This window comes from Grus americana, chromosome 29 (assembly GCF_028858705.1).
Source record: "Grus americana isolate bGruAme1 chromosome 29, bGruAme1.mat, whole genome shotgun sequence".
NCBI lineage: Eukaryota > Metazoa > Chordata > Aves > Gruiformes > Gruidae > Grus > Grus americana.
Genome location: NC_072880.1, coordinates 19,842 through 42,111, shown reverse-complemented (window position 1 = coordinate 42,111; position 22,270 = coordinate 19,842). Strand labels below are relative to the sequence as shown.

At 54.8% G+C, this 22,270-nt stretch overlaps 1 long non-coding RNA gene across 1 annotated transcript; it reads left to right on the top strand.

Annotated features, from left to right (window-relative positions):
* The first annotated feature begins 9,379 nt into the window (after positions 1-9,379).
* Positions 9,380-19,936, top strand: LOC129197845 (uncharacterized). Its single transcript, XR_008574389.1, has 4 exons — positions 9,380-14,956; positions 17,139-17,477; positions 17,582-17,691; positions 18,459-19,936. It is a non-coding gene; the product is annotated as an uncharacterized LOC129197845 (long non-coding RNA).
* Positions 19,937-22,270: the final 2,334 nt, after the last annotated feature.

Below are 22,270 nucleotides of genomic sequence, written 5' to 3'. Positions count from 1 at the left end.
TGTGTGTGGCCTCAGTCATCTAGCTTTAGTCTCGTCCCTCTGCCTGGGCAGAGCAAGCTGGTGTTGCAGTTGCTGAGGAGCCCTCTTTAGGGGACCTTGTTCCCTCAGACAGCTCCCTACCCTGCAGCCTCTGAGTTTCAATTCCTCTGTGTTGGGGATAGAGGAAGTGCCTGGCCTGCCTGGGACTGGAGGGTGCAGCCCGGTTATGTGCAGATCTTGCTTGGGCAGTGGTTTGATGAACAGCTTCCTCCTGCCAGGACCAGCTCTGCTGTGGGAACCTTGGCTGGAAAATCCCCCTCCTCAGGGGCAAAGCACTTCCCTACCCTAAAAACTGCTAGTGGCTGTCAAGCCTTACTTGCAGATAGGGTGAAGTGACAGCTTCCTGCAGTGCTGGTGAGGCCCTCACTACTGAAAACAAGTTGGTGGCTCAGCCCTCCTCTGCAGATATTGCAAAATGGTTTTTTTTTTTTTGGTGCGGTGGGGTTTTTGGTTTTTTTTTTTTTTAATGCTGTGTCTTTGCGGGCTATTTTGGGCCTGTTCGGTCCCCTGGGGTGCGGTGGGGCTCTCATGCAAAGCTGGGCCTTTGCCATGGAAATATGCAAAGGTGCTGGTGGGCTCGGAGGGGGTTGGGGCTGCTGGCGCTTCCTGGAAGCCGCAGCGCTCTGATAACGCCTGGCTCGCTGCCGATAAACCAGGGGCTTCCTCTTCCGCTCCAGCAAGGGCTTTTCGCAGAAGTGGTTTCAACTTCTCCGAACCATTTGTGTAAATAAGAGTGGGGAGGGGGAGGGAGAATTAAAGCAGCTGCTGTGTCTGATGGTGTGCGGGGAGAGATTGCAGATTAGGGGCATCTTCAGCACCCGACTGGGCTGATTTGGGGTTCCCCTTTGCCTGGGACCCCTGGGAAAGCGGGCAGGGGGCATTTCTTGCCATTGGCTGAGCTTTGGGTGCTGCCCCATGGTGGGAGGGGACATGTTGGAAAAGAAGCACCCTCCCCTCTGCTGCTGCCTCTGCATCAAGTGGGAATGAACCTTGATCCAGCCCTGCTGCCTCTGGTGGGGAGGGTGTTTGAAAGATCACATTGATGCCCCTGTGGGGGGCACATGCAAATGCAGAAAATCCCCTGGCCAGGCAAAAAAACTCAATTCCCACCCATTTCTGGCTCAATGGCCCCAATCCTGCATTAGGGGCTTGAATAATGTGTCATGTTATTTCTTGTGACAGGAGCCTGGGCTGCTTTTGCCCCAAACATGTCACTTCCCAGGGGGTCGGGGGGCTGCTCGGTGGGTGCCCCCCTATCTTACTGGCACAGCACTTCCCCTTGCAACTTGCCCTGGGGGGGGGACACCACGCCCCCGTCTGTGGGGCAGGGTGCTGCAGCCCCCTCCCAAAGCTGGTGTCTTGCAGGGGAGCCAGTGTGGAGCTGGGTCCCTGAGGAGCCCCTGGGAGTTGAGTCGGGGGACTGGGCAGGGCCAGGACCCTCCTGCACCAGGCACAGGCCCTTGAAATCAAGAGGCTCTGGGGGGGGGAGAGGGGCTTCCTGGAGCAGCACTGATCTCCCAGACAAATGGCTCTGGAGTTATCAGGGTGGCCACATGTGGGTGCTGGGGACTGCCCCCCACCCCTGGGATTGTCCCTGCAGGGGGAGGCTTCCGGGTGTGGGGGCGGGTGACTCACTTCTGCTGAGATGATGAGTACTTGGTTGTCGGTTTCAGTGGGAGGGAGGTGTCACTGCACTCCTGTAATGATCCTGTCAGGCCTCAGGCCCCCCCCCCCCCCCCCCAGCCAGCCAGGCCAGCTGGGTGGTCACCTGGGGTCCCATCCCATCCCCCAGGGAAGGGATGCTGGCCTCTGGTGGGCCTGTGTCCCCTCTGCAGATTGAGCCCTGGGGTTGGGCCCTGCTGCCCCCACCCACTCTGGCCCCTCTTGGGGCGCCGGGGTTGGGGTACACCCTTGGGTTCCAGCCCACCAGGCAAAGCTCTGCCCAGCAACAAGGGCTGCTAATAGCGTATGGGGAAGTCACGTGGGTCTCTTCCAGGAACCCAGGCGTCCGGAGTGGCCCATCCCCCTCCCAGGCCCTGGGGTGACACCAGGGTGGTGGCAGATGTGCCTGCCTCGCTTTCCCTAGCTCACAAGCCTGGCCCTGGGCAGGAGGCTGTCCCCACAAAGGCCTCCTTGCCTGGATGCCTCACTGCCCCCCAGCATAGGGGTTATGAGGGATGTCAGGTGTGTGTATTGATGTATGGGAGTGTGAACAGTGGGAGCGTGGGATGCAGGGGTGTTTGGGGGGGCTTTAGTGAGTACAGGATATGGGGGTTATAAGCTGTATAGGGCAGAGAGGGCGTACAGGTTGTGGGTCGGGCTCTGCAGTTTTAGGGTTTATAAGGTGGGGGGGCATAGGGGTGAGTGGGGATATGGGCATTTATACATGTGTATGTGCACTGACAGGGGTGAGGTGGCAGGGTTTGAGTGCATGTGTGTGGGGCTGGCTCAGCTGCAGGGTGTGGGGTGGAGTGGAGGTGGTGTGGGCCTTGCGTGGGGCTGTGGCTGCTGACCTGCCCAGGCAGGAGCTGGCAGTGACTCAGACAGGAATGTGCTGGCAGGACACAGTGTTCCAGCAGCACCCATGCCCACAGCCAGCACCCAGTCCCCAGCCTTGCATATGGCATGCTGCTAACAGCCCTATGGCCAGTGCCCCTGAATAGTCCTGTCCCACTTGGCTCAGCCCCAGTCCCACACCCTGCTGGGGCTGGGTGTGCCCTGTGCACCCCAGCACTGATGCATGCATCCTGTGGGGTGCCCAGGAGTGATGCAGGGAACAGAACACTGGGGTGTCCCTGAGCAGGACGGTGCCTGTGGGGACACTGTAGACAGGCCGTGGAGCAGCACGGCCCCTGATGGGGGGCATGTGTGATGCGTGGTATGTCCCCCCAAGTAATTTGTCCCATGTGGCTGCTGTCCCCCCAGAGGTGTCCTGCAGGCAAGGGGTGGCTGTGAGGTGTTGGGGGTGGCAGTTGTGGGTTGTGGGCACAGCTGGTGCAGCAGACACAAAGCCAGGCCTGGACCACCTCTGTACGGTTGGGATATGTGTTCCTGCAACTCTTGTCTGCTGGTGGGGGGAAACTGAGGGATGGGGCACTGGGGACCCTGGTGTCCTGGCACCCCAGCCTCCCTCCTGCCCTGCCCCAGCTCCTTACTGGGGTCTGGGTCACAGGGGTGGGTGTTGCAGGAGTGCTTGGTGCTGGTTTTGAGATGGGGGCACAGAGGGTGCTGGGGGGTGCACTGTGTGTCCCATGCCTGGGTGCCCTCCAGCATGCTTGGGAGCACTATAGGGACTGCACTGAGGACAGGGCAGGGTGAGGGGGCATGGGGCACCCCATGGCTGGGAACATGGCAGGGACCCAATGGTTTGAGATGTCTGGGGATGGGGGACACAGAGGGGGCTCAAGGGCATGGATCCATGGTGATGGGGGACACAGGGCACCCCACAGCCAGGCACCTGTGGGAGAGGGGACACAGGGCACTCCATGGCCAGGTGCAGGGACTCAGGGAGGGTCCAGGTGGCAATGAACCAGTAGAAGAGGTGGTGCAGGGCTGGGGTCGCTCCAGGGAGCTGTATTCATCTGCTCTGGCGTCCCCACCAGTGTCCCCCGGCATCCTCAACCAGGCACACCACTGCCCTGTGCCATACCCCTGGCCTGCATGCAGCTGAGCACTGCAGGGCACTGTGACAGCTAAGCCCCTGTGCCCACCTGCAATCCCCACAGCCACCCTACACCCACCCAGCACTGCCCCCCAGCACTCACCTACACCCAGCACCTTACTCAGTTCAGCACCAGCTCACACCCAGCCCCAAATTTGGCCTCCAGCCCCCTGCATCTAGCCCAGCCTCAAGCCTCACACCCTGTGCTCAGCCTCAAGCTTCAGACCCTGCACCCAGCCATGCCCTCCGGCGCCCCCCCCAGCACCCCACACCCAGCCCAGGTGTTGGCAAAGCCTGGCAAAAGCCCAAGGGACCTCTTGAAGGCAGCAGGGACCCTTGGGAACCCTGGCAAAGACCAGCGAAAGCCCTGGGGCGCTCTGGAGGGAAGCAGGATCCCTTTGCAGGTGTGGGGAAAGCCTGGGAAAAGCTGTTGAGACACTGGAAGGCAGAAGAGCCTCACACGGACCTCAGGAAAACCTGGCAAAAGCCATCAGAGGCTCTGGAAGGCAGCATAGCCCCTTGTGGGCTTTGGCAAAGCCTGTCCAAAGCCATCACACGCTCTGGATGAAGCAGAGCTCTGTCTGGACATCAGCGAAGCTGGTAAAAGCCCTGGGGCGCTCTGGAGAGAAGCAGGGCCCCTCGCAGGCTTTGGCAAAGCTTGGCAAAAGCTGTCAGACACTCAGGAAGGCAAAAGAGCCTCACGTGGGCATTGGCAAAGCCTGACCGGAGTTCTTGGAGACTCTGGAAGGCAGCAGGTCCTCTTGCGGGCTTTGGCAAAGCTCGGCAAAAGCCATAGCGATCTTTCACAATGCCTCCCGAGACCCTTCTCAGTCACCACAGCCCTCTTTCATCTCTGTAGTGCACCTTGGACACCTTTTGCTCCCTCAGAACCATTCATAAAGCCTTTGGGGCCCAGAACACGCATTTTGCCCTCTATGCTATCTAGAATTCCTCTGCTCAGTCTCCTCTTTGCCATTTAGAGTACTTTCATTTGGCCCCTGTCCCCCTGACGACATCTGTACGTTGTTGAAATCCCCTTCAGGGCTCCTCGTTGCTGTCTCTGAGGCTTCTTTGTCTTTCTGCCCCCCTCAAGACCCCTCTGCTCCCTTTGTTTAGCTCTCCTCAGCACACCAGAGCCCTACTTTAGCTCAGGAGGGCACTTTCGCCCCTTTTTTCCTCAGAACCCTTCCTGAGTCCGTATCTGTTAAACAGGTTGGTCTTTTTTTGTCCTCTCATCTGTTCGGCATGCCTCTGTTTGGTCCCCAGCCTCCTGAGGGCAGCTGTACTTTGCTGAATTCTCTTTTGAGTTCCTCATTGTGTCCCCAGGAGTTTGGTCTCTCCGGCCTCCTTAGGACCTCTCTAATCCCTGTGATGATGTCTCTTCTTCTGTCAGAACCTTTGTGCTCCAGAGCAGTCTTTTTGTTTCTATGGCTTATAGTATATTTCTGTTCAGCCCCTGGTACCCCAGAGATATCTGTCAGCTCAGATCTCCTCTTGGGTTTTTCAGAGAAGGCGAGAGCCATCTTTTGTCTTCATAGTCCTCCTACGAGATGCATTTCTTGTATTTTCATGCTTTTTGTGGTGTTTTCTATCCTTTGAGCCTTGTCTGTTTCTGGTAAGGGAGTTAAGAGTCTCAGTGACTCGGAGTCATTGGTGATTTACAGTAAATAATTCACTTTGCAACTGGAGGTATGTTTGAGAAAGGATTCATGTGGGATCTAGTTCTGCTTTGTCATTCAGGCCTACCCTGGTAGAAGTTAGGACATACATCTGTCTATGCTTGCTAGAAATTCATTGTAACCACATAGTGTTTGGTTTCTTCACTAGGAAAATAAAGCACATAATTTCTGCTAATAATGTTGCTATTGCATTTAAAGAACTACTTTCCCACATAGGCTAGTATGATCTTAAGCTACTTTTTATCCATTTAAATACAAGTTTGTGTTTGTCCCAGTAAATTAAGTTTAACTACCAGCCTGGTCACATGGCTGGTGTGATAGCCAAAGCTGTAGCAAAACAGCAGGTATCTCAATTTCCAGTAACGGCCCATTTCTTTGCTCGGTGCTGTGCACAGAGCAGCAACCCCGCCGCCACCACCACCTGTGCTGTGCCTGGGCGCCCGCCCCTTTCCCAGGGGATTGTGAGTGAGCTGCTGTGGGGTGTGAGCTGCTGCGGGGCGTGAACCACTGTGAGCTCGGTCTGCTTCTGGGCTGCCATGGGGTGAGTGTGCTGCTCCTTCAGGCAACTGCAGCTCTGAGGTGGCCGAGCTGTTTGTGTAGCTGCATTCTGACGTGCAGAGGGGCGGAGGTGTCTGACGTAGGAGCTTCAGGGTGAGTCAAGGCTGAGCAGTGTCTATAGGAGAAAGTACATTTGTGATGCACAGCTTGTTCTTGGATCTGTGATTGCATATGGGGTGTTCAGGAGTTGAAAGGTGGTTTAACATTCTGCATTCTTGGTTTTGGTTTTTTTTTATTTTAGGTGCATTGTGATTTTTTTTTACATTTCTGAGTTTACTGTAGAAGGAGCCTTGTTTTTTCACTGGTTCTGTTGGATATTGTTAAAGTTGTTGACATATCTCTTTCTACAGGACTGATGGTAAGATCATGTAGCAGGGGTTAGGGTGAGTATCTTGTATACCTCTGTATCTGGAGTTTCACATTCCTCAAGAAAGCAGCAGGCACATTGGGCATAGAGTTTCTCAGGGCATGGGAGAGCTTGTCACCTTTCCCAATCGCCCATGATACCACATTGTCCCTAGAGCCTTTGCAGCCTGCAGCAGCCTCCTGCCAGGCTAGAAGTGTCTGAAATTCACTGACTTTGTGGGCCTGCAGCAGAGCCCAGAGCCTGTGGGATGTCAGAGGAGAGGAGGTGCCTGTGGGAGCCACTCTTGAGGAGCAGCCAATGCAGGGGATTGAGGCTGCAAATAGAGGGCAAGGAGCTGTTGGGAAGGAGTAGGGGTTCTTCCCCAACAGTTCAGAAGAAGAGATGGAGTTTCTAAAGTTTTGGAACCAAGGGATGGTTGGGAAAGGGAGGTGGGTTCATCAGTTGCCCTCAGGTTGGTTTTGCAGTTGGATTCAGCTGTCGATGAGGTCTGTTCTGTTTGAGTTGCTCTGCGGCTAATACGTGGTACAACGAAGTTAAGAGAAATGCAGTGTCAACCGTCTGGGCCTCTATATTACTGTGTATGGGGCTAACTGTCAGATGGGTCTCATCCCTGCAAGAGGCCCCAAGGTACGAGCTGTGTCAACGGTAGAGCCAAAGTGAATGACGGACTGTTTGGAGTTAAGTGGTAATAGAGGAGATAGGATGGTTTAGGGCTATTTTAGTAGGGACATATCATGGCTCGGGTGTGAGCATAGGAAACTATTAGAACTATGGCTCAGAGACACCAAGGGTCAGAGAGGTAGGAAGATTGGCCATACAAAGCATGCCACAGAGGGAATAGCACCCATTGCTCACTTGGTATGTGAGACGTGCATTAAAATATACTGCCCAGAACTCTGAGGTTTCTGATCCCTTGTGCCTTTTATTCACCACATTCCGTGACTTAATTTTCACATCCATCCCTTCCATCACGTCCAGGGATCTTTATTGCAGTCCCTGGGCACACAAGCCTTCTCTATTATCCCAGTTTTGGTTTTTTTCCTTAACTGTCCAATGAGGCTTATTGAGTATCAGTCATGGCAGTTACGCTCTCTTGTCCTTGTTTATCTATCGTGTTCTTAGCATCAGTTTCTGTAGCCATAACGTGTCCATTTTAGATCTTCGAATTGCCATGTCACGCCATCATGGTTTTTTCCCATTGGCTGGCTGCCTCTGTAAATGCATAAGGGGCTTCATAGGTAATTGGGCTTAGGTTTCTTGAGCTGCTTTCCTGGCAGGCCTCTTGTCCTTGGGCTCCATCCGTTGGCAAAGCTCTTCCTACAAAAGGTAAGAATTGAACCTCGAACTGAAAGCAGAATAAGAATCCAGAAGGCAGAAGGAAAAGCAATGTCCCAAGAATCAGAAATTCAGAAAAGGACGGAGAAAACAGAAATAAAACCTCCAATCCATACTGTACTGGAACACATACATGATCTTTTCCTTCCTTCCAAGCTTACAAATTCCTCGCGGGAAGTCAGCCTGTGTCAAAAATTAGAATAAGCTGGTTTTTTTTTTTTTTTTTTTGGTCCTTCTGTGATGGCACTGTGTGTCTTCCTGCAAGGCTCTTGGAGGTGTGGAAGAGCTCTCTGCAGCACACCTTGATTCTTGGAAAGTTGATAAATTCAAGGACTTGGCTTCTTTAGTGAAGATGAGCTTCAAGTTCAGGGGTTACACTGGTGCTTTTGTTTGTGTTTTGAGTCTGTCCTAAAGCCAATGGGACATGCTCAAATGATAAATCGGACACAGGCAAAGACCGTGGGACAGACTTGGTCTGTGCTTTACTCTTACATGTTTCAGGGCAGCTCTGATGAAACGTCGTTTCTACAAGAAGTTGCATGGTGCACAGGGTCCCATAACTAGTCCCGTGCCTGTCACAACCCATCCAGCCTGATCCATGTCAGGGGCAAGCAACAGAAACAAGCCTGTTTCTTTCCCTTTGGTGCCTGTTCTCCAGCATGGGGAAAAATTTTCTGGGAATGAGGGGAAAGCTCCAAAGAAATCACAAATATGACCCCAGAAGAGCCCGAGACTCCTGCTGCTTGAGGGCTAGGCAGGTGCCTAAAGGTCGTGGATAGACTCCCAAGACGCTGGGAAGGAGGGAAACAGCATGTAGCAAAAAGTCTAGCAAGAGGAGAATCTGTCAAAACCCCTTTTCTCTGAGTGGAAAAAACCCAACAAATGCCAACAGCCGCCCAGGAGGAGGATAGCCTTCCAAGGGAACGGAGGAGGGATCTCAAAGGTATTGCATGAAGCAGAAGCTTTATGGGGCTGTGATTTCCAAGAGCAAGCCCTGAATCCTCTATGAAGTGAGGAAAAAAAAGTGCATTCAGGCACAGTCATAATGGCAACACAGAGGCTTCTGGTTAACTGGACTTGTTTCTTTGCATCATCATCACAACAATAACAAAAGCCATTTCCTTCCTCTTTTTGTCTCTGGGCAATGAATGTCACCATCGCTTTCTGCAGGAAAGTCACCAAGTGCTGGACCCCTGGCCTGAGATGGCAAGGAACAGCTCTGTTCCTCCTGGGTGAGTGCTCAAAGGGAGCTGATGGGGAGCGTGGTGGAGTCTGCTGCCTGCTGTCCTCCCAGGGGATGGACAGCCTGTGTGCATGCCAGAAGGTAACGTGTCCCCAAAGAGCCCCAGTGAGCCAGTGAGCTTCAGGGGCTGGAGGACAGAGGCTCCATCTCCAGCACAAGCTCTGCTGGGCACTTGTCCCTTGTACCTCTTGGGGCATGTCTGGATGGGGTTTTGTTCTGCCCAGGGAAGGGGAGATTTTCGTTTATCCTGCCAGGGTGAGGAGATTTGGATGGAGCAGTGTTTGTCCCTGTCATAACATAGGCTCAGGGCTTCCCCCTTGGGGTGGTCTCATTTGTTGGGGAGGAAGGAAACTGAGGTCCAGCAAGTATGAGTGTGGAGAGGATGGAGATGCCATGCTCTGGGGCAGTGATGAGTTGCTGGTGGGTGTCTCAAGGACCTGGCAGGCCTTACCAAACCCTCCCCTGCCCCCCCTCCGTCCCCCCCCCCCCCCCCCCAGGGTGGCTCATGTCCAAGGCCAGCATCACTCCTCTCTATGCCAGGGACACTGCAAGAGACCTGGCAGGCACATCCCAGGGGTGCTCATCCCCTCTTCCTTTCTTCCTCTCAGCTCAAGCCCTTGTCCTTGCTGGTGAGTCTCTTTGCTTGCAGATTTATGGTGACAGCCCTTGGGACCCTGGGCAGTTCTTGCTGAACAAGGCGACAGGCCCTGGTGTCCCCTCAAGGAGCAGCAGGGCATGGTGTGGCTCTGCTGTCCCTCCACATGGCACGTGGCTCAAAAGATGTCAGGCAGCCCTGGGAATCAGCCCTGCCGCCCCTCTGAAAGATTAGACAGTGCCGCAAAATCTCACCAGTGCCCTAGAAACCCCAGCAAGCATTGGGGTTCTGCCTTCTTCCCCCATCCCAGCCTACGTGCTCAGGGTTTGGGGCTCCCAACCATGTGTGCTGTTGCACTGATCTCTGCTCTGTCCTGCTCCTCTCTCCTGCCTGGACCTTCATGGCTGCAGAGACAGCCCTGCTAACCCCAGACCAACCCTGGAGCATGACACTTCCAGGAGACAGCATGACCCTTAGGTGCTGTGGCTCCCACTTGCTGCGGCAGCACCCCACAGCTTGGTACGATGGCAAGCTCTTGGCACCCACAGACATGGACAGCTAAAGGATCAGAAATGCCAGGCAAAAACAAACAGGCAGAATGAGTGCCAGAGCCCTGGCTCTACACACAGCAACAACATCACCCTGACTGTCTCCTATAGTGCATGACATGACCCTGGGATGAGCCCTGCTGTCCCCCTGTCTGAGGACCCCTAGGCTTTGCTGTGGACCTACTTGTCCTGCCCTGGGACAAATGCAGCTCCTGTGGGGTTAACAAAGGCAATGCTATTGGGTTTGGGGTGCTGCAAGCTGGGCTGTGGGGGCTTTTTGCCTCCCCTGCTCTGCAAAATGCATCCCTCTTTTCATGGCCCTTTTCAGCTGCTGTTTTCGAGGTCGCTTTCAGACTGGCTGATCCTCCAGGTCCAGTCGTACATGTTGTGCAAGGGGGAGCTGCTGCCCATGCAGTGCTGGGGATGGGGGGAGCGCATCTTTGGTGCGACATTACAGAGATGAAGCTGGCATCACCGTGCGGTATGCCTCTGCAGAGCAACATTCCATCTCCCGACCTGAGACCCACCACAGTGGCAGGTATTGCTGCTCCATTTCATCGCTAACTAAGAGGCAGTCTTGGGTTTTATACATTTCCAGTGAAGGCAAGAAATTCCTGTGTCTTTGGGCCCTCCATCTTCGCAGGGTTTCATCCAGTGGGAGCTGCAGGACAGAGAGGGTGAGGGGGTCTCTACAATGTCTGAGCTGGGTCTGTGCTACCAATGTCGGTGCAGGAAATCCAGCACCTGCCTACCTCTGGAAAAAGACCTGCCCGGTCACAACCCCTAGCTCGGCTCTAGGACATTCCTGTACCCATCTCAGGGTCCCAGCCCTGCACAGCCTTGGTAGGGTGGGATGATTGTCCCTTCCCTCCTGCATCTTTAGAGGTGATGAACCCCCAGAAGGTCCATCCGACAAGATGTGCCCCATCTCCCCCCTCCCCCCCCCCAGTCTGTCTCTCCCCACCTGTGTCTGTCTCCCCATCCTATCCCCCTCCATATGTCCCTCGGCCCCCCCTCCATGTGTCTCTCCCCCAAATGCTTTCTACTGAAACATGCCCCACGCGAGGTTTTTCCCTGACACACATTTTTTCCCATGTGAGTTTTCCCCATGCAAGTTTTCCCCCATGTGACACCCCTCCCACATCCCCTGCCCTCCTATTTCATGTCCCTACTCCTCCCTCCACCCCCCGCTATTCCACACTGAGGTGCACAGAAAGTTGGGAGGGCACAGAACGGGGACAGCTGACCCCAACTGACCAAAGAGATATTCCATACCATATGACATCATGCTCTGTATATAAAGGGCTGGAGGGAAGGAGGAAGAAGGGGGAGATGTTCAGAGTGATGGCATTTGTCTTCCCAAGTCACCGTTACGTGTGATGGAGCCCTGCTTTCCTGAAGATGGCTGAACACCTGCCTGCTAGTGGAAAGTGGTGAACGAATTCCTTGTCTTGCTTTGCTTGCGTGTGTGGCTTTTGCTTTACCTATTAAACTGTCTTTATCTCAACCCATGAGTTTTCTCAATTTTACTCTTCTGATTCTCTCCCCCATCCCACTGTGGGGGGACTGAGCAAGCAGCTGCATGGTGTGTAGTTGCTGGCTGGGGTTAAACCACGACAGCTCTGTAAGCAGCAGTACTCGTGCTGTGCAAGTATTCCTGTCTCCCAACCTCTGGGAAGTAATTCTGCCAAATATAAAGAGTGAAACAGGCAGGGCATAATCTACAGCAATTCTGCCACTCAAGGGACCTGGCAGGCCCCTTTCTCTCGCCTCTTACTCTGTCCAGCTAGGCTGGAAAATATGGTTGTTGCAGAAACTGCTACACCCTGCGACAACTCCTCGGGTTGTGACTCCTTCTTTTTGCCCTGTGTACAGGCTGCTGAGGTCATTGACTGAACAGGATTGGAGAGCTTCACACCAAGTCATTCCTTTCTCCTTTGGGCAGCCACTTCCTCTTTTTTTCTTGCAGTTTTGATGACAAAACAATTGGGTTCAAGTTGCAAAAGCCTTTTGATATCAAAGCAAGATGACAGCTAGATTTCTACCAGCCCTGTATTTCACTGTGTTATGAGCTGAAAATGGCTTGAGGCCAGGAGATATTTAGAGGGGTATGAATGAAAGAAACTGAGTGTTGAAGTGTTTGTTTTAAGGAGGCGAATTAGGCAGCCAAAGGAACTGAGCTGCTCACCCAATGCATTAGCAGAACGGCCCATCCAGTCAACCAAGTGTTGCGTGTTGCAAGCAGCAAAGTGCAATTGCGACGCTCACTGGCAGGAGCGGCAAGGACTACAGAGCTACGCTCCTGTACAGAGCAGAGATGGAACCTCCAGGGCTCTACAGTCATCTGCTAAGGACACCTAATATACCAACATGCCTCTTTGCTTTCCCTGCTTCATGTCTAATTACTTTGCACGCTGGAGGGAAGGGTGGAAAGTAACATCATACAGTGTCTCATCTAAGTGACAAGCCCTGCATATGCAGGATTAGGAGAGCAGATTACTGATAGCACAGAGGTGAGGAAAGGTGCAAACGACACAACAAAGCCCGAGGATCACCAGTGTATTACTCATTTGCAGAACAGCTGCTTGCATCTGGTCTGCTCAGACACACTGTTTCCTGCTAAACATAGCTGTGCGTCACACAAACCAGCTTTCAGTCTCTTCCTCCTGCCTTCAGGATGTCATCTGTGTTGTCTTATTTTTTTTAAAATCTCTCTCCAGCATCTGTTGACTTATTGCTGTCACTTCCTGTCATGATTTAACCCGACCAGCAGCGAAAACAACCGCACAGGCGTTTGCTTACTGCCCCCCTTCCAGTGGGATGGGGAGAGAATTGAAAATGAAAAAAAAGAGAGACTCATGGGTTGAGATTAAGGCAGTTTAATAGGACAGAAAAGGAAGATAACAACAACAAAACCAACAACAATAATATACAAAACAAGTGATGAACAGGACAATTTCTCACCACCTGACGTCGATGCTCAGCAAGACCCCAAGCTGTCCTGCTCTCCTCCTCACCCCTAGTTATATACAGAGCATGATGTCATATGGTACGGAATATTCCTTTGGCCAGTGTGGGTCAGCTGTCCTGGCTGCGCTCTCCCAGCTTCTTGGGCACCCCACTCCCCCACCTTCTCATTGGCAGGGCAGTGTAAGACGCTGAAAAGTCCTCGACTGCTTGGCAACAGCTAAAATATCAGTGTGTTATCAGCATTATTCTCATCCTAAATCCAAACCACAGCACTGTACCAGCTGCTGGGAAGAAAATTAACACTCTCTCTGCTGAAACCAGGACACTCCCACAACCCTGATGCCACATGCAGCCCGATACAGCAATCCCTGGGGTTTACTCGGGGGGGGGAAAACCTGCTCCGCAGGTTCCCTGTGCTGCTTCGCCTCCCCGGGGAACGGCGTAGGGGCACGGACAGAAACCTTTAACGCGGACAGATGCGAAGGCCTCAAGTGTTCGAGCCACCCGGGCGCATTTTGGTACCGAGCAATGACGATGACTGCCGGGGCTGCGAGAGGGAAAGGGCAGAGACATTCAAGCCCCGTACCCCCCAGCAGGCAGCGACCGCCTTTGGATGGTACAAACCAGGCTGAGGCACTCGTCACCGCTCGTCCTACGAGCTCCGGAACGTTAAGGCGATCATGCGCCGGTACTGCAGCTCGGGAGCAGCGCACGCGCGATGGCGCCGCTGTGCTCCACGGCAACGGCAACGCGACACTGCGGCGCGTGCGGGCGGCGTCGCTGCGCTTGCTGCTGCTTCCCGGTACGGACGCGCCGGTGCCGCCCCGGTTCACGCCGCCGTCCTCCGGGTGCTCGTGCTGCTGCTGCCGCCGCCTCGTGGCCGAAGTGCGGTACTGCAGCCCGGCGGTCGCGTGCCGGCTCCGGCCTCTCCGGCGCGCCGTCGGCGTCCGGCGCATGCGCGGTGCGCGGCAGCAGCATGGCGGCACGCTGGACGCCGGTCCCGGCGGCGGGTGAGGGCCGGGCTCAGCGGTGAGGTGAGCGAGCCCTGGCGGCGGGTGCAGGCTGTCTCGTGCCCGCTGGCAGCCCGGGGGTGGCGGGACGGGAAGGTTCTAGCCGCCCGCTGCAGCAGGCTGCCGCTCCTCTGGAGGCGAGAGCCGGCTCAGGGCAGCCCCAGAGAGTGTCCCGGGAGCTGACGGGGGGAAGGGGGACAAGAAGGCGGACAGCCTGCCAGGCGCAGGCGCTGGGTGCCTCCCGGACTCGCCGGAGCTCCCCCTGAGCCTCCCCCGGCCCCGCTCAGCTTGTGCAGCAGCCCCCGGTTCCAGCAGCTCTCCTGAAGCCTGTCCGGCAGCCCCAGGCCGCCCCCAAGCCCTGGTGTGAAGGCGGCAAGCTGGCCCTCGATGTGTCTCCAGAGGCCCCTGTGGAAGGAGGGGCTCTGGCCAGGGGCGATCCATGGTGATAACGGTCGCTGCTGCTTCTTTCCCTCTCCCAGAGGCTGTGCTGAGGACGTGGTCATCCATTCCTCCCCTGGGGATGCTGTTGACTGCACCTGCCTCAGGTTTGTGTGGGTTGTCTCTGCCCGGCCTTGCTCTCCTTGCAGCGCAGAGGTGACAAGGGACAGGTGGAGCACTTACTGGCTGTGGACGGCAGGCAGGAGCTGCTGCAGCTGAAGCCGGAGGGGCCAGAGAAAGGTAAAGAAGAAGAAATGGAAGGCCATCCTGCTGGCAGCTGCCTCCCACTGCAGGCTACCTGCCTTGCCAGGTAGGAACTAAAAGGAACTAAAAACATCAGTGTGTTATCAACATTATTCTCATCCTAAATTCAAAACATAGCACTGTACCAGCTGCTGGGAAGAAAATGAACTCTCCCTGCTGAAACCAGGACAAAGAGGAAGGGAGGAGAGAAGGAAGAAGAAGCATCTGAACTGGCAAATTTTCCTGGCATTGCCAAGAGTGAGAGCTGCAGTGAGTCCTGGGCCCTGTCGCCCCTCTTGTGGGTCCTGATCTCTCCCTGCCGCTCCACTGGCCCCCTCTCTTTCCCATGCTGCTGTGATTTTTCTTTGCTTCCCTGTACCTCTCCTCTCTATTCTGTCCTGCTCCCTCTTCCTCTCTCCCTTTCTCTTCCTTGTTCTACCGCTCCCTTTTCTTTTTCTCTCTGCATTTTTGTCCTGCTCCCTCTCATTTCCTCCTCCATCTCTGTCCTGTAGCCCATCACCGTTTTTCCTTTCCATTTCTTTCTCCTGATCTGCATCTGTCTCTTTTTTTTTTCCCCACAATTTCTCTGGCCTGTTCCCTGGCATTCTTTTCCTCTGCGCCTGTACATGCCACTCCGTGTCCCTGCCTTCTTATCTTTCTCCCTCCTTCCTTTTCCTCTCTGTATCCTGTTGTCTTGCTCACTGTCGCTGTTTTTTTGTTTTTATTTTATTCTGTATCTTACTGTTCCTGTCCTCCTTCCTGTTCATCTCTTACTCTGACCCTTTGTGCTGCTCCCTGGCCCTTTTATTTATTGCTTCAGCTTGCTGTCCCACTCCCTGTCCGTGTTTTTTATCTCTTGCTCCATCTCTTTGTCGTTCTCTCTGTTGCTTTCATTGGCTTTCTATCCCAGTGTCCTGCTCCCTGTCCCTCTCTCTTTTGCTGCATCCCACTTTCTGGCTTCCTGTCCCTCACCTGTTTTCTATATCCCTCTGTCCTTCCTCTTCTCTTTTCTTGTCCCTCTGGCCTGCTACCCATCACTGTCTTTTCTTTCGCCATCTCTCTGCCTTGGTCCTGTCAAGGTCTCCTCCTCTCTCTGTCTCTAATGTTTCTTTCTTCATCTCTGACCCACTCTGGATCCCTTTTATTATGTCCTCCATCCTTCCCCTAACATTTTGTCTGTATATCTCTGTACCACTGTCTGTCCCATTGTTTATCGCTATATCCCCCTGCCCAGCTCTCTATCCCATTATTCCCCTCTATCCTGCTCCCTGGCTTTTTTTCTCATCCTGCAGTCCATCATTCTCCATTTCTTTGTCCTGATTTGTCTCTCTTTTTTCCCTCAATCCCTCTGGCTTGTTCCCTGTCTTTTTTTCTCCCTCCTGCCTTTTTTATTCCTCTCTTTCAATTTCTCTCTTGTTCTGTTTGTTTTGTTCCCTGCTCATCATTTTCTCTCTTATCCTCTGTCCTGCTCCCTGACCCTGTTTTTGTTCCATCCCCTGCAGAGCTCCTCATCCCTTTTTTTATTGATTTCTCCTCCTTACTGTCCTTTTCCCTGTACCTTTCTTTCTCTGCTCCTCAGTCCTTCTCCCTCATCCTATTTTTCTCTTTCTGTTTCTCTGTCCTGCTCCCCATCACTGTATTTTAATTCCCTGTATCTGCTGCTCCAGTAATGACTGCTGAATTGTCCCAGGGGAAGGATGATTGTACAGGCACTGAGCCCCAGAGCAGACTCACTCTCAGGACTTAAACGCATCAGTGAATAAACATTTGCCGTCTCCTTTGCACTCACACTGTGTTTGTAGTCCTTTGTACTTGGTGAGTGGCTGTCGCTGAGTCCAGGGGAGCAGGTTACATAGTGGGCGTAAGGGGCCATGGCTGCAGCTGTGGAGGAGCCCCAGGCAGTGAGGCTGATGGCAGGGTCCCTCTGTGTAAAAGGGCCGCAGTCCCCGGGGATGGTGCTGCTGGGGCATGCCTGCCTGAGTGTGGGGATGAGCTGCAAGGATGTTTCCAACTGACAGGCTGATGGTCAGTTGGAGTCAGGTCCCATCAGGGCAGCTCCCAGGGATTTTCTGAGAGCTGGTGGAGGGAAAGCAGGAAGAGGGGCAGATGGCTGCCTTCACCCCTCCGGGTACCTGGAGGCCTTCCCACCCACTGGAAAAGGCACTGGCTGCCTCCCCAGCTCGACAAAACTCCTCCAGCCCTGCTCACCCTATGCAGCTGTGCCCACCTCCAGCACCTCGTCTGAAGTCTGTCGTGTAGCCACAGACTGTCTCCAAACCCCGTCCTCACAGCAGCAAGCTGGCCCTTGAATGTGCTTTATTCTCTGTCAGTGCAGGTGCCATTAGCATCAGTTCGGGGAAAGAGTGGTGTCTCCAGCAGCTCCTGCAGAAGAAAGGGTCGCTGCCTGAGTCATCGCTGTGGATAACAGCTGCTTGTTCTTTCCCTTTCCCAGAGGCAGCACTGAGGACTCAGTTGTCGGTTCCTCTCCGGGGGTGTTGTTGGCTGCATCTGTCTGCTCAGGTTTGTGTGGGTTGCCTTTGGCCTCCTTCTCCTAGCGGCATGGGCGAAAAGGGACAGCTGGACACTTAGTGGCTGCAGACAGGAGCTGCTGTGGCTGAAGCTGGAGAGGCCAGAAAAAGGTAGAGCAGCTCAAGGATCACAGGAGGATCACAGGGGGATCCATCCAGCAGCTTCCTCCAGCTGCAGACAGGAGACAGCCTGCCTCTCTGGGTGAGGAAGGATCCGTCTTCATGTAGCCCTCAGCAGATCCAATCACCAACGTGCGTGGCAGGTAACCAAAGGCGTGGTACAGCCATGTCGGTGTGTGCACGTGAGGCTGTGTATCTGGGAAGCCTCGTGCTGTAAGAGCTGTAAGACACCAATCTGTTCTTTTAGGTGGATGACAGCGACCGGAGCTATGGAAGAGGAAGGGAGCGGGGGAGAGAGAGACAGAGACTAGTCCAAACTCTCAAATTCTCCCAGCAGCTCTGAGAGCTGGAGCTGTGGTGAGTCCTGGACCCTTGGGCTGTGTCACCCCTCCACCCCTCTTCTGCATCCCTGTCCCTCCCTGCCTCCCTTCTTCTCTCATTGCTGTCCTTTTTTTTTTTTTTGCTTCCCTGCACCTCTCCCTCCTCTTGTTATCCAAGTCTTTTTTCTGTTGTTCTACCTGTTTTCTTTTTCTCTCTGCACCTCTGTCCTCTTCCCCGTCCCTCTCTTTTCCATCCTCTGTCCTGCAGCCCATCACTATTTTTGTCTTTCTCCATCTATCTGTCTGTCCTCCTATCCCAATGTTTTTAATTCCTCCTAATCTGCCCTGTTGCTCTTCACAATCCCCCCCACTCCCCCTAATTGCCTCTGTCTGGCTCCACGTCCCTTTTTTTAAATTCCTCTCTCTCTGCCCTGTATTCTAGATATACTTTTTCTTTCTCAAATTCTCTCGTTGCAGGTCCCTGTCCCTGTGTTTTCATTTCTTCCCTCTCTGTCCCATAGCCCATTTTTCACTTTACCGTTCTCTCTCTGTCTGGCTCCCTGTCCCTATTCTTTAATTCCTCTGTCTCTCCCCTTTACCTCCTCGAGGTTTTTTGGTATTTCTCAGTCTCTATCTGTCCATCTAAATGCTCCCTCTCTGCCCTGTGGCCCATCACTATTTTTCTCCATCTCTCTCAGTCAGATTCTCTCTCCCTTCCTCCTCTCTGGCCTGTAGCCCATTGTCATTTTTTTCCCCTCTGCCTCTCCCTTTCCCTTTTTTCAAATCCCCCTCTCTGCCCTGTAGCTGATCTCTGTTCTGTGAGAAGACACCAGGAGTTGCTCCCACGTTGGGCACAGCCAGTTCCAGGATGGATCTGCTGCTGGTCAAAGCTGAGACCATCAGCAACGCTGGTGGTGCCTCTGTGAGGACGTACCTAAGAAGGGCTAAAAAATGCTGCACAGAAGCTGTGACAGAGAAAAATGTGAGTGTGAAACAGCCCTGCAGACACCCGGGTCAGTGCAGAAGGAGGGGGAGGAGGTGCTCCAGGCGCCGGAGCAGAGATCCCCCTGTAGCCCGTGGTGAAGACCATGGTGAAGCAGGCTGTCCCCCTGCAGCCCATGGAGGAAGGATGAGGGGGTGTAGAGATTCCACCTGCAGCCCGTGGAGGACCCCACGCCAGAGCAGGTGGAGACACCTGAAGGAGACAGTGACCCTGTGGGAAGCCGCACTGGAGCAGGCTCCTGGCAGGACCTGTGGCCCCATGGAGAGAGGAGCCCAGGCTGGAGCAGGTTTGCTGGCAGGACTTGTGACCCCATGGGGGACCCACGCTGAAGCAGAAGAGCGTGAGGAGGAGGGAGCAGCAGAGACAACGTGTGATGAACTGAGCGCAGCCCCTGCTCCCTGTCCTCCTGCCCTGCTTGGGGAGAGGAGGGAGAGAAGTCAGGAGTGAAGATGCCCCAGAGGGAGGTGGGATGAGATTTGCTGCTGTTCTGCAGGGAAGCCCAGCACAAAGACAACCTGTCGAGGCTTCAGGATTAAACACTTTACTGGGCTTTTTCTGCCTTCTGCAGACCTCTTGGCTGTTAACGTGCCAAAGTTCCCAGCCCCCTGGGTTTCCAGACAACTTATTTTGGCTTGGACTAGAGTCTCAGTTAACACCTGCACAGCCAAACCCTCATAGACCTGGGCAGGCTCCTGTAGCCCATCACTTTTTATTTTCTTTTCTGAATCTTCCTCGACGTAGCTTCCTTTAACAATTTTTTTTCATTTCCTGCCTCTCTGTCCTGTTCCCTTTCTATTTCTCTCTCTATCCGTCTTATGTTCTCTAATTTATAATCCCTTCCTGTGTTTGTCGCTTTTTGATTTCTCTTTCCGTGACTACCTCCAGTGCCCACGCTGGAGCAGGTGGATGCCCCCAAAGGAGGCTGTGGCCCTGTGGGAAGCCTGCACTGGAGCAGTGTGTTCCTGAAGGGCTGCACCCCGTGGAAGGGACTCGCGCTGGAGAAGTTTGTGGAGGACTGTGTCCCATGGGAGGGACCCCACGCTGGAGGAGGAGAATAGTGAGAGGAAGGAGGAGCAGCAGAGACAGTGTGTGATGAACTGACCACAACCCCCATTCCCCATCCTCCTGTGCCACTCGGCTGGTGGAGGTAGAGAAATCAGGAATGAAGTCAAGCCTGGGAAGAAAGGAGGGGTGAGGGGAAGGTGTTTTAAGATTTGGATTTATTTCTCATTACCCTACTCTGATGGCTTTGGCAATAAATTCAACTAGTTTCCCCAAATCGAGTCTGTTATGCCTGCGATGGGAATTGGCGAGTGATCTCCATGTCCTTATCTCAACCCACGAGCCTCTTGTCATATTTTTCTGTCCCTGTCTAGTTGAGGAGGGGGAGTGATAGATCAGCTTGGTGGGCACCCAGCATCCAGCCAGGGTAAAACCCCCCCCGCCCTGTTTCCTGAAGAGCATGTAGCCTCCATCCCAGCAGTCCTGGTGTGGGACTCGTTCTACCAAGTCTGACTAATCCCAGTGGTATCACAGCTCTTGGGAATGGACCAAGGCTTCCAGCCAAAGGCATAGGCAGCCACAGCACCTGAGGGCTGCCTGTAGAAGCCGGGGGTACCACCAGCCCCCCTTAAGCCTTTCCCTCCCCATGATGAGCTGGAGAAGCTGTTGGGGGCAGGGCGGAACATGGGAAGCCCCCACATTCCCTCCTAGGAGACAGCAGAGAGTCCTTAGCAGCCAACGGTCACAACGGACCATGGCGCTGCCACCACTGTGGCTCCCACCGTGCAGCTCCCGGGCCCGCCCGGCACCCCAGTTCCTGCAGCTTTTTGTTCATCCTGAAACCTTCTACCCCCGAGGTAGGGACAGATTCCGACCCCTGCAGCCCAGGGACGCTCGTGGGGACAAGAGCGGAGGTGACCGCTGGCCATCGCTCCCATCTCTCTTCCAGGCTCAGCCACCCTGTGCCGACTGCCCCACCAGCAGCAGCCCTTCCCTGCAGCCTGGACACCCTTAGTGGGGGGGGGGGCACCCCAGGGCACAGCAGCTCATCCCACGGGGAGCGCCCCAGCCACAAGCTCCCCACATGCCCAGCACACAGCTGGGGGACGTCGGCTGTGGACGGTCCCCTGGCCCAGCACCGCTCCCTCTCACCCACGCAGGGCAGCGGATGGCTCCACGCAGCTACTTGTTTGACCCTCGGCTCTTCTGCATCCAGTGGACAAGCAGAAACCTGCCTCCACCGGTCACCTCCAAGCTTGGCTGCTCTGCTGCTTCTCTGCTGGGTGCTGCTCTGTGGGGCAACCGGGGCTGTGGAACCCTCTCGGCCTGGGCAGCCCCTGGGATCCCCCTTGCACCCTTGAACCATCAGGGGAGCACAGTGCTGCCACCATGTTTCCCCGGCTACCAGCATGTGGAGAGGCAGTTTGCGCAGCTCAGCATCTCCGACACGGCACCCCCCACGGGGACAGCCCTGGGCAGCAACATCCCCCCAGGCAGTGATGTCCTCCTCAGCCACGGCGCTGCCCCCTACATCCAAGCCGCTGAGGACCCAGAAGGTGACACTGTACTGCCCGAGGAGATGCTTCTGGGTTGCTCCCTGGTCAGCCAGGAGGGTCCCAGCAGTGCCCACATGCCTGGGGACCCTGGTGGCACCGGTGGAGCCATCCCCCACTGTGACATTGGCTTAATCTCACTGCCTGTGGAACTGGTCAGCCCTGACTATAGTGTTCCTGAGAGTACCACCGCCATCCTGAGCCTGGAGCAACTGGCCACCATTGGGATGGGGCCCCAGGAGCCGTGGTGGGATGTGGGGAGAGTTACACCACCCTCCTAGCCTGCCATGTCCCAGCCTGGCAGCCTAGGGAAGCAGGGGCAGAAACAGAAGAGCACCTTTCCAAATCCACCCAGCAAGCGGAGGGCTCTGGCAGCCAGGACCGGGGTGAGAGGGTGGGATTAGACCCACAGCAGGGATGAGCTGGAGAGCTGAGGGGGTGGGGCGTGGGGGTAAGGTACGTGGGTGAGGAGTGTTGGTGTATTTTTGGGGGGGGGTGGGGGAGGGATGATGGGGTGGTGTTCTATTATAACAGCTTTCATTAAATGCCATTTCTCCAGAACTGCTCGGTGCCTGTGTGTGATGGGGAGGGAGCTCAGGGGCCACCGGGAAACAGCACCCAAGAGGTGCAAAAGCCGTGCTGAGTCCCAAATCACAGCTGGTGAGCCCCAAAGGGCACTGAGCCACCCCCAGGGCTGAGTCAGCCCCAGCGGGGCAGGCAATGGCAAGGGGTGACTGCCCTGTCCCCTTCTCTGGGGGAAGAGGACTTTTGGCAGATGGGTCCTTGAAGGAATCACAGACACAGCCCCATGCAGAAGGTAGCACTGAGCCCCTAGGGCAAAGACAGGCCTTGGGTGCTGAGGGGTACATGGACACACATGACAAAAAGGGCTGCAGAGCCTCCGTCTTCAACACCACCAGTGTCCCCTGCGATGGGGACAGGGCTGGGTGCAAAGCCCTTCAAAACCTCAAGATAATCATGCCCTTCCTTGAGAATCACCATGCTCAGCTCTGGAGTAAAATGTTGCCTTGTTTTTGGATGCCTAAAGGAGCCTGCAG